The sequence below is a fragment of the Spinacia oleracea genome, chromosome 4, assembly GCF_020520425.1.
Source record: "Spinacia oleracea cultivar Varoflay chromosome 4, BTI_SOV_V1, whole genome shotgun sequence".
NCBI classification, from domain to species: domain Eukaryota; kingdom Viridiplantae; phylum Streptophyta; class Magnoliopsida; order Caryophyllales; family Amaranthaceae; genus Spinacia; species Spinacia oleracea.
This window is the reverse complement of record NC_079490.1, coordinates 77,319,216-77,335,489: the sequence shown is the minus strand read 5'-3', so window position 1 is coordinate 77,335,489 and position 16,274 is coordinate 77,319,216. Positions and strand designations below refer to the sequence as shown.

At 42.1% G+C, this 16,274-nt stretch overlaps 1 long non-coding RNA gene across 5 annotated transcripts; it reads right to left on the bottom strand.

Moving 5' to 3' along the window:
* Positions 1-214: 214 nt before the first annotated feature.
* Positions 215-5,433, bottom strand: LOC110779317 (uncharacterized). Of its 5 annotated transcripts, none has more exons than XR_008932753.1 (6): positions 4,842-5,433; positions 4,477-4,638; positions 3,421-3,577; positions 2,736-2,957; positions 2,118-2,407; positions 215-584 (listed from the first exon to the last, which is right to left on the bottom strand). It is a non-coding gene; the product is annotated as an uncharacterized lncRNA (long non-coding RNA). The 5 variants fall into 5 exon arrangements; XR_008932751.1 differs by having other exon boundaries at positions 2,736-2,953; XR_002531087.2 differs by lacking the exon at positions 2,736-2,957 and adding an exon at positions 4,130-4,299 and having other exon boundaries at positions 4,842-5,428.
* Between the last annotated feature and the right edge of the window lie 10,841 nt (positions 5,434-16,274).

The window sequence follows — 16,274 nt, the reverse complement described above, 5'->3', positions numbered from 1 at the left end:
AGTAACAGAATTGGAGAGATAAAGGTTACCAAATATGCAATTGTACCTTCCACAATAAGCTAGCAGCTGCGCAGAGCAGAATAATACAATAGTAGACAACTTCTCAAGTAAAACTTCTAGGAAGATTCTATAATATAACCTATATAATAATCCTACAGCTCACCTGCCGAAACCAAACACCAGAATGCTAAGAATGTGTTAATCACCAACCGTGTTCAGTAATTATGTACATGTGCACGTGAACTCATTCAACAAATATAATGTTCAGTAAATCGGTTACACATCAAAGGTCTAAGGGTATATCCAAATGTTGAAATCTGAAGCTAGAGATAGCGCACATTTGATTTATGAATAATAAAATAACTAAATACACACCTCTCCAGTTAAATAAACCATACATATACCAACTCTCTTCATTCCCTGCTAGGTACCCATCTCTTTGGTCTTCTGTATGCAGTGAGAACGGGCACCTTGTGAACATACATCGGGAATAGAATATGAAACTATAGTTGCGGAAGCAAGTGTCGCCGCCAAAGCTGTACCAGGGATAGCCCGTTTCCTCTTTAAATATTGTGAATGATTTCCTGTTTCAATGCAAATAAATTCCAGGTCATTTACACTCCAATATAATGGTTCTGTGAAGTCTCCATATGCATGACAGAGTGCCAATTACCCCATACCTTAAAGAATCAGAGTAAAATCTGTCACCAATGACTAATTGATAAATAATATTTTAAATACATATATAAATAAGATTTAAGATTTTAAAAAAATATATAAATAAGAATTTTTTTTAAAAGAAAAATATCACAGATCCTTCAAACCTGAAAATGAATTCACATTATGAATACCCTCCAGAATAATAACTGGTAAAGTTGTATCCATTTTATTCATTTCGTTGAAAAGCAGACCCATAATAAGTTTTTTTCGATGCAAAAAATAAACAGCATAAACAGTGATTGTACGTCTTACTTCCCCACCAAAACACCATAATACCTTCTCGATCTTCAAAGACCATATGAACTACTTTCACTTAGTTGAAAAAGCGGAACCATACTCAGTTATTGTACTTCTTACTTATATATGAAAACACCATAATACCTTCTCAATCTTCAAAAATCATAAGAATTACTCAAAACTGACATGATTTCATACATCTTTCAATCACTATATCCTCCAAATCTCCAATCACTACTAAAAACCGACATGTCCAACTCGAACTTCCTCCAATCACTATATCCAAAAATAGATCAAATACTCACCAAATGTCACAAGCTAGCAAACTAACATTAAGTATTAAGTATTAAGAATAAGTAAATCTTAATTAAGTTTCCCAATTAGAGTTGAGATTTCCTTTCCAAAAGAGCCAAAAAAAAAAAAAAAACATATTCAATTCAAATAACTTGTAATTAGATCAAAAGGTAGGTAAACAAATCAACACTATAAAAACTCTAAATCTAATAATAAAAAAGATAACAATATAAGGGGGATAAATTTACAATGTATTAGAGATTGGTATTGGAGGATCAAAACTCGGCAGCTCATTCGCAGCCACCTTCTAACTTCCACTACAGTCCTTAGTCTTTGGATCCCCATAACCACCATTATACCACAACCCCTTCTACCAACTTGGGATGAATAACCAATAAAATAACACAACTCCTCCAAAATACCCCACACATAAATTAATTCAAAGTGATCACCCCAAAACCAAACTAAAACTGACAACGACAGTTCCCAAATTTGAAACCCCACAATTAAAGTTAGAAATATACCCTAAAAACCCAAATATATAGAATTAATTAATTGATAGAGATTCAAAAAGAAAAATTAGCAACGACCACTTCGAGAGAATATCTAGAATAGAAGATGGAGATGATCGACAACTGAATACTACTAAATCGATTCACAAATCAGAACCAAACACCCAAATTCAGAAGTCATTACCAAAAATATAGTATAATCAATTAATTTTCAAAAAAAATCAACTACCAGATAATACATATAACACCAACAAAATCCGTTATTGATCGTAATAGGTGAAAAAAGGAGCGAAAAGTAGAGTAAGTATTTCGTATTTGATTCACTGTTGTATATCAACCAGTGGATAGTCATACCTTTGATAAAGCAACCATAGCCACTTTGACCTGACTAAGATCAGTATGTCTAAATGAGTTAAGAGAGCCTGCAACGTCTCAGGTCAACCAATAACTCCTACAAGCTGCATAATAACACTAATTGTGATCCCAACAGTTGTACGGATGTGCCTATCAGGTGATACAAGACAAGGAAACAACTCTGATTCATATATTGCTGATTAGTTGGGGCCATAGTTTTGAAAGCGCGCAGTTCTAAGATTATTTTTCAGAAGTAAGCCAACAGCTTGCCGGACTTTAACAGGTTTTATCTGCAAGGAGAAAGGAAGCAATGTTAGGGGAAGGTTCACCAATCCTTAGATTAACAACTTACACAATTGTATTAGAACATGTTCATGTAATCTGACTTAAAAACATCTTAAAATAATAAGTATATACTACCCGTACTATGTATAAGCTAAGTCAATTGAATAACAAGAATACGATATTATATAATACTTTATCTCATGCACAAACAAAATAAAGAGGATAAAAAGCCTAGAGAAACATCATATATACGGATTATGGAGTACAAAGTAATCATATACAACTAATTTGATATTTTCCTATCATATACATGTTCAATGGGCCGGGCTCGACCTTGTTGATAAATGAAGGCTCGACCTCTTCCGGAAGAGTTCCGTTAACGTTGAAAAAGTCATACCGGCTTCCATTGTAAAAAGACCCCTGGTTATAAAGCAGCAAATTCAAGAAATCTACTGTAACTACCAGTCCAAGTGAAGAGATTGGCCTGCCAACTTAAGTTGCTGCCTCTGTTGTATATAGTCACATCCCGCATCACCACCAGGATCATAAGTCTAGCTTCGCATATAAACCAAGCTTCAGATTAATTCTCCAAAGTGTGTGTACATGTGTGCATGTATTTTAAAACCAAGGGGGGGTATGGTTAATTAACATTATAACCATAATTCAAATTAAACTTTTAACTAAAGCAAGATACAAACCAAGAAATAGAAACCGAGCATTTATGTTTATTCTGTAATAAATACCGAAGATTTATCTAAAATCGAAATTCAGCATTTACATGATTGTTTTGCATTGAGCCAATTTTAATTCTTATGCTAAACATAACCACCAAAAAGGAGCTAAAACCGCCAACATTACAACACAATAATACAATCAATGTCTACGTATTCGAAACACGACGAATCGACGATAAAAAACATTACAATTTACCCTACTCACACAAAATAACGAAAGTTTCTAAAAGATTACCCAGATAATATAAAAATAAATTTAAGATTAGGTCAATTAGGGGTAAAACCTTGGGGTCTTTGATGTGAGTCTTCTTTCGGATTTGAGAAGCGATGATGGAGTTTGGGAGTAACTTCGCATATTTTTCCTCCCACCATCACTCTACCAGATTCCCTCCATCCCTACCCAACCTCCTCCTCCTCAAAATCGCACTCCAGAAGATTAAGCTTGAGTACAGAAGGGGAAAAGAAAATAGAAAATCAAAAATTGCATAGTGCTTTACAGATTAACAACAAATTAAAGATAAATACAAAACAATTAATGCCCATTTCAAGGTTTAGCACATTGCAAATTTAGTCCTTAATTTAAATACATTCACAAAACATAGATTTTAAATTAGTACCTAGATCACCTTCACGTTAATTTGTGAAGTCGAAAAACAATAGCCAGCTAACAAAATTCAACAGATGATCATCAAACCACACAAATTGGCAAAAATGAAGTCCCATTTCCCAAATTCAAACAAACAGGAAAAAGTGACAATTACACAAATTCAAACAAGAACCCATACACTTTCAAGTAAGACAAGGGTCTGAAGCGTACACATGAAATTGCCAGATGTCCTCAACAACCACGGGAATAACCATCATGCCAACATTAAAATAGAAGGGTTATGTTTTCATATGTTTTATCTACCTGATTGCTATTTCACAGGTAGATCAAACATATGATAACATAACCTTGGCTTTAAGTTGAATAAGTTGCATTATCACACATACCTTTACATTATTCTTCAAACAATGATTTGCTAGGTATTGTCGAGAAACTTTCTAGACATATTTGGTTAGGCAGCATTGTGTAATCAATCACAAGTCTGTCTCACAAATTCGTTTCAAATGATCACCTAAATGAAACACAAACTTCCAGACAATGATATGGTGCAGGAATCCTGCCATTTTTATTTGCACCATAACCAAATCTCTAGGATTATTCAGAGTATGAAAAAAAATATTATAGCTAAAGCTGCAGTCTTCATGTCTTTAAAAGAAATGAAAGTGAAGGTGTGAGAAGTTAATGATTATAAGCAACTAAGCAAATAATACCCAAAAAAATGAAGAAATTGTACCATATAAGGAACTATTATTGTCCGGTAGAATGACAATAACCAACTCCAGCTCCTTCCCGTCAAATTTTCTTGCAGCAGCATTGCATACATATCTAAGGCCTTCTTCCCCTGGTCTGGTCGTGCAGAATGGATAGGGGGATAGTAGGTTCAGGGATTGTAATCCTAGAAGTAGACAAGGGTTGACATTAGTTTAAACAGCTTATGAAAGGGTATTAAATTCAAACCAAAATTATACAAAACCAATCAAAATAAGAACATTGACATAGAAGAATCATTTAGGTAAACAGAAACAACAAATTAAGAAATAAGAGAAAGAACAACTTAAAATAAATAACATGAACAAAGGAATTAATGTCGAAGCTTACAGATTTTGAAGAGTAAACCTTCAATTTCGTATAAACTTGACAAAATAACAAGCTCCAATTATATCAGCTTCAATCCTCTTTCTGTCTCGCTTTTCGTATGCAGAGAAGCCTGATGAATTGAAAACCTGGTTATTAGGGTTTAGGAAGAAGATGGGATATTGATGAAGGGGCTAATTTAGGGTTTCTGCGAATTCCATGTGTTTTGAAGAATTGCGATGGTTGAGTTTCTCAAAACTTGTGAAATGAGGAACCCTAAATCAACGAAAGTATGAGAAAGAAGAGTTTGAGATAGAGGGAAACCAGATGTAAGGTATTGATGCCGGATTCAAGACAGAGGAGTAGAGGCGGAGGCTGACAAAACGCCTTGATCGGAGAAATGAAAACCGAGGATAAATCTAATGAGTGTTCTTGATGTTCAAAGGTATTATACCTGGATAGATTGGGTAAATGGAGCGAATACGAAGAAGAAAAGTAGGAACAAAGGATCAGTTGAGCTACCAAAGCCATAGGAGAGGAGATGAGTTTACCAGAAAGGGGGAAAGGGAAAACACAGGTTCCCAATCTAAAGCAGAGACGTTAGATGGATACGAGCAGGAGGATAAGGGCACACTCCGTAAAATCGAAGGATAACAAAGGGTAAAATGGGCAACTCAATGTTCCATGAATAGTAATGAGAGTTCAAGCCTTTATATGTGTTAGGATATACGAAGTATTTAGGAAAAATATCCATAAGACCGCACTTAAATATTCCCTTCGTCCATTTTTGTTTAGCCTATTTTAAATTTTCCGTTTTGGGCCATTAATAAAAGTATTTCCCAATACTACAAAATATAAATGATGATGAAAATTACAACTTTACTCTTATATAAAATACATTTGCTACCACCACTTTTGTCTCTTCTAAATTACAAACAACCAAAACTTAACAAAGCAAAAATTGGCCGGAAGGAAATCTTTTAAATACGGATGGAGTCACAGATACTCTAGTTATTTTATTTCTCAAATTAACGTAGAAGTCAATAAGAGATTTCCCATTTTTAGACAAAAATCCCACTTTAGCTGGTCGATTATTAAGGATGATAAGTTAATGTATAATGTTTATACCTATAACTTTTATATACAACTCTTAAGATTATTTCTATTGTTTTACGTTACATTATGAAGAATTTCAATTCACAAGAGTGAGAGGTGAGATTGTCATACCTATACAATGGAAAAAACTTATTAAGAATTGTTTATAATCAAAAGCAAATGGGTAAGTAAATTCGTTTTTTAGTTAGATTAAATAATAATGTGTGAAGAGACATGCGAGGACCACAAACTTTCTCTCTATAAACTAAACTAATGAAGAACCCTAAAAATTGTCTAATTATGTACATAGGTTGGTCATGAACTCATGACCCAAAATGGGGTATAAATATTGTTGTGGGAGTTTTTCCTTGGATGATGACGAGGAGGTATCAGGTTTCACGTAGTGTTGAGTCCAGTCCACATCGGCGGCGCACCTACAAAACAAGAATATTCCCGTAGGAATATTCCCTCCGATGCTTAAGTAAGACACGGGTTTTAAGGAAGATGTAATTAATAAACATAAAGCATTAAAGTGAGTAGTAGAATGTTTCTTGATCTAGAATTGTGTGTCCATTTCTTGGGAAATGGGAATATTTATAGTCCCCCCTTTTTGGGGGAAACCCTAAGGTGAGCTCATATGATTGGTTGGTTTGCCAGATGGTGACATGTGTCACCATCATCAAATTCTCTATGGGCCTTGGGCTTTAAAGGGGTTAGTGTATTTAAGCCAGTCACTCAGGAGCACATGGTGACTTCTAAGTGGCAGCCTAATAGGCGGCCAGCCAGTTAGGGAGTGCCACGTGTCCAGCGACAATTGGGCCACGTAAGCAAGGGTATTTTTACCCACATCATTTGCCCCTCAAGAAGGGTATTAAGGTAAGAGGGTTAGCTTGATGCCCTTCCTTGACCCTTGATCTCCTGATTGGGCGTTTTGAACCGAGCAGGATGCGCCACGTGGCGACCTTTCCCAATCTGCCCTCCCTATATATAGGTGAAGGAGGGTAAAATTTTCATTTTTCACTTTTCAAAATTCACCTCTGTGCTTCCCTAGAGAGAGATTTTACCGAGATTCTTGGCGCTTTCTTCGATTCAGCCCATTCTCTTAAGACGAAGGAGAGACCGGACAGGCCTTTCGTCTTCTTTTCGTGACGCTCACCTGTGACGCCATCATCTCCGTTATTTTTTGAGTTAAGGTCCTGATTTAAATAAGTTATTTTTGTATTTTTTGTATTCGTCAATGTTGGTGTCGTCTATTTTTCTTTTCGGAACAATGGCTTATGGTTCTCGAGCCGTTAAGGTTGGAGCTCCTGGATATGGTGGTCTGATCTGCGCCGCACCAATATCCCTCATTGTTTCCTTTTAAGCCCGTCGTTAAGTTCGGCCTCCCATTGCGTCTTTATGCAGGACACGATGGCGAGGACGAAAAATACGGCAAATATTGCTGACTTGCGGCTTAGAGGTCAGCAGATGGACCCTTCTTTCTCAGGGGGGAGATCCATCAAAGTGCCGGCGGGGGAAATAAGCCGGACTCTCCCAGGTGAGACTAGTAGTGCTCGTCAAGGGGGTACTTACTTTGACGAGTTCTGGATGGAAGAGATGGAAGCCGGTCCATCAGAACAGCCTGCCGCCTCGTTCGATGAGTCGGAGCCAGACGAGAGCGGCGACGAGGCTGGGGGTGAAGAAGCTGAAGAGGTAGCTGGAGCGCCTCAGGTTGTTGTTGGGGGCGTCCAGGGTGAGAATGCTCAAATCGATGCAGGTTATATTGGGGCTGATCCGAAGTGGCTTAAATGGCTGGATAGGCATAAAGAAAATTATGCCGCTGGTATGAATACCGGCCCAGGCTACGAAATGAGATTTCCTGAAAGTGAGGCGTCCACTATTTTTGACGTGGGCCCAGGCGAGTTCCCTGTGTATGCTGGAGCTTTTAAGAGTGGATTACGCTTCCCCGTCCATCCTTTTGTGGAGGAGGTATTGGATGGGTTCGGCATTGGTATCTGCCAACTGACCCCCAACTCTTGGACGAACGTACTTGGATACGTTGTCAAGTGTGAGCTGTTAGGCCTGAAGCCATCTTTCAATGCCTTTCTTAGGCTGGTGCGCTTTCAGAAGGTGAAGGGAGCTGAAGGTTGGTTCCAGTTGGCTAACAAAGGGGAGTATGCCACCACCTTTGACAAGCCGTCAAAACACCATCTCTGGAGAATGAGGTGGGTGGTGATGTGGACCGCCGATGAGGAGGCGGAGCTGAAGTTTAGCCGTTGGCAGCTAAATCCTCACTTTGCCGGAGGGAACGAGGAGTTGCCGGCCTTAACGGCGCAAGAATGGGATCAAATCACGGTCCATTTCCAGGCTGAAGCCGTGACGGCCCAAGCCAAGAACTTAAACATTCCCCTATCCTGGCTTCCGTCGTGTTCTCAGCTCAGGGACTCCGTGTTCCTGGCGGCGGCTGGTCTAGACCATAGGTTGGACCAAAGTATCTTGGCCTTACTGTCTTTATGCATTGGATGTTACTTGTTTTCTAACTTCTATAAAATCGCCTTTTGCAGCCGTTGCCATGTCCAAGCTTCCTCCGCAAGAGAAGGGGGTCATTAACACCAAGGAGTGGTTAACCCAGATGGTTGACCAGAAGCTGAGAGGACTCGGCGGGGGTGCCCCGGCGAAAGTAAATTATCTTACCTTCACTGATGTTGGTCTTATTGGTTCGTCATTTTCTTTATGGTGCTTGTGTCTGTTTTTGCAGAAGGGTGAGAAGGGTCCGGCTGGCTCAAAGCGCAAGGCCGACGAGGGGGATGCTTCCGCAGCGGGGAAGCGTCCTAAAGTCAAGGCGGAGATCCGGCGTCCCAAGAAGGAGGACGTGTCGGAGAAGTCTACAGATTCTCCGGTCAAGGTCGTCCCCATGGCTGTGACTCCTCTTCGACAGCACCCCCCTCCAGAAGGCTCGGCCAAACGGGGGGATGCTAGGGGAGGAGCTGGTCCCAGCAGGAGGGCTGTGTCTCCTACGCCGGTCGAGATCCTAGACGGCTAGGATGATCACCCAACGGCTCAGGCAGCCCAAGCCCCAGAAGCGCCTCGTCCTCCTCCGCGAGGTGGTGACGATCCAGGTATGCTCAGTATCCTTCTAGGCTTAGTTGTTTTCTGGGTTAAGGACTTGGTGTAATACTCTTGCCTTTCTTTCGTACAGCTTTTGGCCGGCAGGCAGCTTTGGACGAGGAGGTCCGCAATATTCCTCCGTCCCGGCATTTCTCATCCCGAGATAAGGCTAAGATCATATCTTCAGTGATTAAGGCCGTGCCGAAGGAATATGTGGACCAATTCCCTCCGGCGGCGGATGCCCAGTTTGAGGCTATGCAGGCGGTTCTTTTGGATGTAAGCGTCTTACTTTCTTCTTCATCCTTTTACTTAGCAATTTTATTCTTTCTTACTTGTATTTTTCTCGCAGCTGCTTATTAAGGCCGAGGGCTTTAAGCGCTGGCGAGCTGACGTCACCAGTCAGCTTCAGCGGCAGGTGCATAAGGCTACCAATGCTGGTGACTATGCCATGGCGACGGTAGAGAAGGTTCGGCTGGAGATGCAGGAGACCATTGAAGCTCAGAGTAAGGAGCTGGCCGTCCTGAGGAGTGACAAGAAGCAGTTCTTGGTCAAGATTAATGAACAAGTTCTAGCTATTGAGACCCTGAATGCCGAAGCCCTTTCTACCCAGTCGTTCCTCCAGGAGGCCGAGGCCAAGGTGAAGGAAGCTGCAAGCTTGCGCCAGCAAGTGGCCAGTCTTGAAGAGATGGTCTCGGCTTCTCAGGCCGAGGTTTCTCAGGTGAAGGCCGAGGCCAAGTTGGCCGCGGAGGAGGTGAGAGAGAGAACTTGCCGAGCCTGGGACGCCTGCATGGAGGACGTACTTCTCATTCGCCTGGTTTGAGCGGCAAATTCAAAAGTAGGGTGCAATTATTGAGGCCGAGAGACAAGGTCTTCCTCCTCCCGTTTTCGAGGATTCCGACGCCGAAAGTGAGTAGGTGAACTCACCGGCTCAGGAGGAGGAGACTTCAGCTCAGCCAACCTCAAAACCTGCTGTCGACGGTCCAGATGGTGTGGGCACGTCGACTTCCGCTCATTCTGCCGCCGCTCAACCTACTGGGTCCTAACTTCACTCCCCCTTATCATAATCAATAAGTTTTTATGGCGCCTAGAGCGCCTGTAATGAATAATTTTTAATTCTGTTTTAACGCCTAGGGCATTTGTCTGGATAATTTTTAATTTTTTGTTTGAATTTGGCGCCGTTTTGAGCGCGAGCCCGTGGTGATTCGTCACCTTTTTATATTATCTTTTTCAGTTTTGAGACTTTTAAACGCCTTCTCTGTTATTGATGTCTTGTATGATTAGCCGTCCATTTTATGCCCCAGAGCAGGTGTTTGCAAGTCTCTAGATCAGACTCCCATGCCCAAGTTTATTTTAGTTGATTGATTGACGCAAGTCAATCAATCAGTATGATTGCCGCTGAACTTGGGTATGGGGATTATTGTGCGGTTCCGCCGTTTTGTTTCTGCCTGTAGGAGTAATCCCACTTGCCTTAGAAAATTCGTTTAAGAAAACGACAAATTGTGAGGGGTTTGCCCCCGTCGCAAATTGGGCGCGGCATGTTTGATGCCGCAACATTTGAATTATGTGGGGGGTTTGCCCCCGTCGTAAATGTGAAACGGCATGTTTGTTTCCGCGGCATATAGGGAATGAACCTATTTGCCTTAGAAAATATTCACGTTTTTGAAAAAACGACAAATTGGGAGGGGTTTGTCCCCGTCGCAAATTGGGCGCGGCATGTTTGATGCCGCAGCATTTGAATTATGTGGGGGTTTGCCCCCGTCGTAAATGTGAAACGACATGTTTGTTGCCGCGGCATATAGGGAATGAACCTATTTTCCTTAGAAAATATTCACGTTTTTGAAAAAACGACAAATTGGGAGGGGTTTGCCCCCGTCGCAAATTGGGCGCGGCATGTTTGATGCCGCAGCATTTGAATTATGTGGGGGTTTGCCCCCGTCGTAAATGTGAAACGGCATGTTTGTTGCCGCGGCATATAGGGAATGAACCTATTTGCCTTAGAAAATATTCACGTTTTTGAAAAAAGGACAAATTGGGAGGGGTTTGCCCCCGTCGCAAATTGGGCACGGCATGTTTGATGCCGCAACATTTGAATTATGTGGGGGTTTGCCCCCGTCGTAAATGTGAAACGGCATGTTTGTTGCCGCGGCATATAGGGAATGAACCTATTTGCCTTAGAAAATTAAGACGCTCGTGTTTTCGGGAACGGTTTTTACAAATTAATAGGTGATCAGCCTATGTTGATGCTAATCTGGGCCACTTCTTAGGCTTCAAACAATTAGGCTTGTAAATGTTGTGCTAATCTGGGGCCACTTCTTAGGCCCCTTATTCGATTAGGCTTTTTGCATGCATATGTTGGATTAGTAGAGAGTAATAAATAGGACGAAACAAGAGTAGTATTATTTATACTTTGTAAGGCAAATTTAGCCGGTTACAAGAGAGACTACTACTCCATTAGGCCCATTAGCTACTGTTGTCTAGACCACATATTCTTTCATAAAAGATAGTCAGAATAAACCCTAGAAAAAGTATTTTTTGAGATTGTCTGCATTCCAGGTGCGTAAAATAGGCCGTCCCGTCATGTCCTGAATGCGATAGGTTCCATCTCTGACTTCGTCATAGATCTCATAGGGTCCTTCCCAAGTGGGCGTCAGTTTACCCTGTTCATTGGCTCGTCCCACAGACTCCATTTTTCGGAGAACAAAGTCGCCTACCTTGAGCACTCTTTTAGAGACTTTCTTGTTGTATTCCCTTGCCATCCTTATTTTGTACAACTGTTGCCTCAACGCTGCATTTCCTCTCACTTCAGGTAAAAAGTCAAGGGCCAGCTTCATCATTTCCCAGTTGGCATTCTCGTCATATAACATGACTCTTAGTGTAGGTTCACACATTTTTATGGGCAACACGGCCTCTGCACCATAGGCTAGCAGGAATGGGGTTTCGCCGGTTGAGTTTTTGGCCGTGGTGCGGATGGACCACAAGACGTTTGACAGCTCGTCAGCCCATAGACCCTTGGCCTCGTCTAGTTTCTTCTTTATCCCCTCGGAGATGATCTTGTTAAATGCTTCGACTTGGCCAATGGCTTGAGGTCGTCCTACTGAGGCAAAACAGCTGTGTATGCCGTGATCTGCTAACCACTCCTTCAGTTTAGGCGTCTCAAACTGAGGCCCATTATCAAAGACGATAGCTTGTGGTATTCCAAAGCGAGTCATGATATTTTTCCAAATAAACGCCCTCACATCACTTGTCTTTATGTTTTTGAGAGCTTATGCTTCAACTGAAGGAAATAATGCCCTTGGTCCAAGTATACATTCAATGTTAAGTCTAATAAGTGCGGTTCAGTATTAATTAACAAGTTAATAATTCAGTGAGATCAAGTGAGCTGAATGCCTGACTAGAGGCCGCTTCAGTTCAAGTGGAATTAATTATATTAATCCACAGCTTACTCTTGACTGAACCCGTAGGGTCACACAAATAGTACGTAAACGGACCAAGTATTTAATGGCATTAAATACTCCATCTATGGATATTCGGAATCGACGGATCTTGGTTTCAGTGGGAGCTGAGATCGTCACAGGCAAGAAATGAATACTCCGGAAACGATGATATTGCCGGAAACGGAAATATGGATCGTATCGGAAATATAAATATTATCCAAGTCGTAGATGTTGCCGGAAACGGAAACATGGTACGTATCGGAAAATATTATCGGAAATGGAAATATTGCCGGAATCGGAAATATTGCCGGAAACGGAAATATTGTCAGAATCAGAAATATTATCGGAATCCGAAAATAATTCCGGAAACGGAAATATTAAATATTTGTTCGAAACGGAAATTGATTCCGGAATCGGAAATATTAAATATTGTTCGTATCGGAAATGAATTCCGAAACCGGGAATTTAATCGGAAGCGTATCGTACGAATAAACATCGGACGAGCTTACTAGACGCAAGGCCTAGCATGAAGCTAGGCCCAACGCCTAGCAAAGCCCGCGCGCGACCAAAGCAAGCAAAGCCCAAACGCGAGAGCAAGGCCAGCAGGCGCGCGCCCCTCGTGGGCTGCGAGCACTTGCTGGGCCTGGGCTCAGCGCGCGCGCACGCAAGGCGCCCCTCGTGGGCTGCTGCGCCTGGTGTGTGTTTGTGCTTGCGTACGAAACCTTGATCGGTTAGGATTCGTATAAGATTGATTCCTAAGTCTACTAGATAAATTAAGTGATTGAATTTTAGATTAATTCAGATTCACTAAATCGTTTTCTAGTAGGATTCTAATATCCGATACCCATGCCCTATAAATAGGTGATCAATGCTCACAATTTATATCGAGTATTCAAGTATTCAAAGTGATTTTTGAGAGCAAAAATTCAGTCACACAATTGCCTATAAGTGCCGAAATTTCTAAGTACCTTAAGGGCGATCCTAGTTGGTCAAGCTTAAGGCGGATCCGGACGTGCTGTGGACTATCTACGGAGGGACGACACTTGGAGTCCTAAAGACTTGTTCTTGTTCGGTTCGGGCGCAGCTAGGGAAGGCACGCAACAAAGAGTATGCATCTAAACTATGCTAAATGATTATGTGTAAATAATATGCTTTCCTGGCTTTATGGTTTTTCCGCATGATTTATGAATTGTCATATGTATCATAACCTAACATCAACCCACTTGGTGAAGTAATCAACAGCAACTATCACATAGCGCCGGCCTCCGGGGGCCGCTGTATATGGCCCTAACAGATCCATCCCCTACTTGGCAAACGGAATGGGACTCATAATAGGAGTGAGTGGGTGGGCCGGCATGTGGATGAGATGAGCAAATCGTTGGCACTTGTCACATTTTTGCACCATGACTAGGGCGTCTTCTCTCAAAGTGGGCCAATAATAACCAGTTCGCAAAGCTTTCTCTGCTAGGGCTCGTCCTCCAATGTAGGAGCTACATAATCCTTGGTGCAAATCGTCTAGAATTTCCTTTCCTTTCTCAGGAGTGACGCACCGCAGGAGAGGTCTGGAAAATGACTTTTTGTACAAAACTCCATTCCACCATTCAAACCAAGAACTCTTTTTTTGTATTTTGGCAGCCAAACTTGAATCGTCTGGAAGCGTACCGTCCATTTTGTAAGCAATGATAGGGTCCATCCATGTTGACGACCGATCCAGGACAGCTACTATAGGAGCGCACAATTCCTGTTCAATACTTCGCTTATCCTTCACTTCCCAAAACACGTGACGCGGAGTATCACAGGAAGCCGAGCTAGCTAGTTTTGACAGGGCATCGGCCTGATTGTTCTCCGTTCTGGGAATCTGCTTAGCTTCGAAGCTCTTTAGATGTTCTACTTCTTGATGCACAGCCTGCATATATTTGATCATGTTAGGGTCCCTTGCCTCATAGTCCCCATTTACTTGGCTCACAATGAGCTGAGAATCAGAGAAGGCAAGTATCTCTTGAGCTCCAGCGGCTTTGCACATTTTTATACCGGCTAATAAAGCCTCATACTCTGCTTCATTGTTGGACGTTTGGAAGTTGAATCTCATGGCATATTCATACTTGTCTCCTTCAGGAGATTGACATATTATGCCGGCTCCACACCCGTTCTGGGTTGACGAGCCATCTACATAGACTGTCCATCGAGTCGTCACATTCTTTTCAAAATTCGGCCTCGTCATTTCTGCAATGAAATCTGCAAATGCTTGTCCCTTGATAGCTTTTCGAGGCTCATATGAGATATCAAATGCATTTAGCTCAATTGCCCATTTCAGCATTCGTCCGGCAGCGTCTAGCTTAGTAAGGGGTTGTTTCAAGGGCTGGTCTGTGCATACCACTAGTTTGTGTGCCAGAAAATAAGGGCGCAACTTCTTGCTGGCCATAAACAGTGCAAGTGCGAACTTCTCAATTGGGGAATATCTTAATTCAGCGTTCTACAGGACATGGCTCACAAAATAGACGGGGAGTTGCACTCCTTCCCTTTCAGTCAGCAAGACAGCACTCAAGGACCACTCGGAAATGGCCAAATATACATACAAAGTTTCCCCCTGGAGAGGACTGACAAGCCGAGGTAAGGTGTGGAGGTGTTCCTTTAATCGGACAAAGGCAGTTTCTGCCGCCTCAGTCCATTCAAATTTGCTCTTTTTCTTGATTGTGCCGAAGAAGTAATGACACTTGTCACCTGCCCTCGATAGGAACCGCCCCAGGGCTGCTAGACATCCCGTCAGGCGTTGAACTTCCTTGACTGATTTTGGCGACGTCATATCTATTACTGCTTGTACTTTGTCAGGATTGGCCTCGATTCCCCTTTCATCAATGAGGAATCCCAAGAACTTTCCAGCTGTCACCCCAAAAACACACTTCTTTGGATTCAACCTCATCTGGTATTTTCGGAGCGTCTCAAAAGTTTCTCTTAGGTCAGCCAAGTGTTCTTCATGTTGCTTGCTTTTTACTATCATATCATCAATGTAGGCTTCAATATTGCGCCCTAACTGACCAGAGAAGACAGTGTTGACCAGACGTTGAAATGTGGCCGGCGCATTCTTTAAGCCGAACGGCATCACTTTGTAGCAATACAGGCCTTGCTCAGTAACAAATGACGTTTTCTCTTGATCATCTGGCCACAAGGGAATTTGGTGAAAACCCGAGTATGCATCCATGAAGGACATCAAAGCATGACCTGCCGTTGAATCCACCAGCCGGTCTATCTTGGGCAAAGGGAAGTTGTCTTTTGGGCAAGCCTTGTTTAAATCTGTATAATCCACACACATTCTCCAGGATTTGTTGGGTTTTGGCACCAACACTACATTTTCCACCCAATCTGGATATTGACTTGGCCGAATGAACCCAGCTTCTAACAACTTCTGAACTTCTTCCGCTGCGGCTTTGTTTCTTGCTTCCCCATGATTTCTCTTCTTCTGACGAACAGGTTTTAAAGACTCATCTACATTGAGTTTGTGGACGGCTATGCTTGGATCGATGCCCGACATTTCTTCCACAGCAAAGGCAAAAATGTCTTGGAATTCTCTCAGGAGAGTGACCAAATGTGCCCCAAGCTGGTCGTCAGGAGAGACCCCTACTGGCACCGTCCTATCTGGACGTGCTTCATCGAGGATGATTTCATAATGTCCACCAACCGGCTCCGGTCCTCTGGCTTCCATGTGCGCAGTGGCAATGGTGAAGGTTTCTTTCTTGACGTTCTCCTCTATCTCATCTAGCTTTCTTTTAGAGCTTGTTCGTGCTTCGTCAGTTTTTCCCCAAGCCTCGGGACTTAGCGTAGTGAGATAACAGTCTCTTGCTAG